The sequence below is a fragment of the Peromyscus eremicus genome, chromosome 9 (assembly GCF_949786415.1).
Source record: "Peromyscus eremicus chromosome 9, PerEre_H2_v1, whole genome shotgun sequence".
Classification (NCBI taxonomy): Eukaryota; Metazoa; Chordata; class Mammalia; order Rodentia; family Cricetidae; genus Peromyscus; species Peromyscus eremicus.
In genome coordinates, this window is record NC_081425.1 from 103398805 (window position 1) to 103400488 (window position 1684).

The window sequence follows — 1684 nt, forward strand, 5'->3', positions numbered from 1 at the left end:
CATGTATATATGTCTCTGTGGTATGTCACATGAGTGAAGGTGCCTGTGGAGGCCAACAGAGACTTTGGATCCCTGGTACTGGAGTTACAGGTGGCTGTGAAATGAACCCAGGTCCTTTGGAAGAGCAGCAAGTGCTCGTAACCAGTGAACCATCTCTTCAGCCCCAAAGAACATGTTTTACCAGACACCTGTAGAAGACTAAAAATACAACACTTCCTATGAGAACTATCAGCAATAAGGCTGAGTTTGGTTTCCAAAAGTGGTCATTGATTGACTGACTATGATCTTGCACTTTGCGGAACAAGTGAGTTTTCCCTTTCTCATATCTGGTCCATAGAAGAATATGCTTGATGAGTACTAGGTCATGATAGTTCTTGGAATTTACCACAGAATGTATCAGTACCTACATTAGAGGACCTTCAAATTTTTTGGAGGAAAAAAAAATGAAGCAAAAAATGTAACCAAAATACAACCCAGGGCTGCATTTCTATAGTTTTTCACACACAGTGTCAGGGACACCTAGAGAGGAGGCAGTCACTGTGGTTGGAATTTCTTGGAGAAGTTTGCCTAATAGATGGCATTCGTTTGGGTTAGTGCCAGGTAAGTATTTCTTACATTGGTGATTCTAGATTTTGTGCTCAGTAGTATTCATACATATCAGATCTTGTTTTGCTCAATGGTATTCAGCCATGATGTCTTGAGTTTATGAAGCTAAATACAACCAAGCACCAGTATCAGATGTCCCTTGGCATTACTGGTCAGCAGCACTCAGAATTCAGAAAGGCCAACATGCCCCATTTATCATTATAAATTACCAATATAATTTCAGCAAAGGAGGAACACCATAAATATTTTTAATAATAACCATATATATATATATATATATATAAAACCATATGCACACACACATACATACACACATACAGTATGTGTATGTGTATGTGTATGTGTATGTGTGTGTGGTGTGTGTACATACACACATGCATGCTTTCACAGGCCACAGTATATGTGTGGAGGTCAGAGGACAACTTGCAGCTGTCAATTTTCTCTTCCCAACACGTATGTCTCAAGGATCTTATTCAGGTCATCAGGCTTGGCAGCAACTGTCTTTACACTGTGCCATCTCACAAGCCCAGCACTCCATAATTACTTGTTAAACTAAATTAAATCAAGTGGTGTCTGGATTCATATCATTGTTGCCAAGGCTAACTTAAACTTACAGTGATAATGATGCCATTAGTTATGTCTTTCTATAAAACAGGATAGATTTAAAAGGCAGCAGCTGGAAGATGGCTCAGCAGTGAGGAGCACTGGGTGGAGGACAGCTCAGCAGTGAAGAGCACTGGGTGGAGGACAGCTCAGCAGTGAAGAGCACTGGCTGTTCTTATAGAGAACTTTGGTTTGGTTCCCAGCACACACATGGTGGCTCACCATCATCTGTATCTCTACTTCCAGGGAGTCCACTATCATCTCTCCTACGAGGGCACCAAGCATGCATGTGGAGCACATATATATATATATATATATATATATATATATATATATATATATATATATGCTCACAGACAAAACACTCATACACATAAAATAATAAATCTTTAAAAGGCAACAGCTGAGAGCAAAGAGGGCATCCCAAGGCTGACGGTGGCATTTGTCCTTCCCACAGGCTGTTAATAGTCTAAAG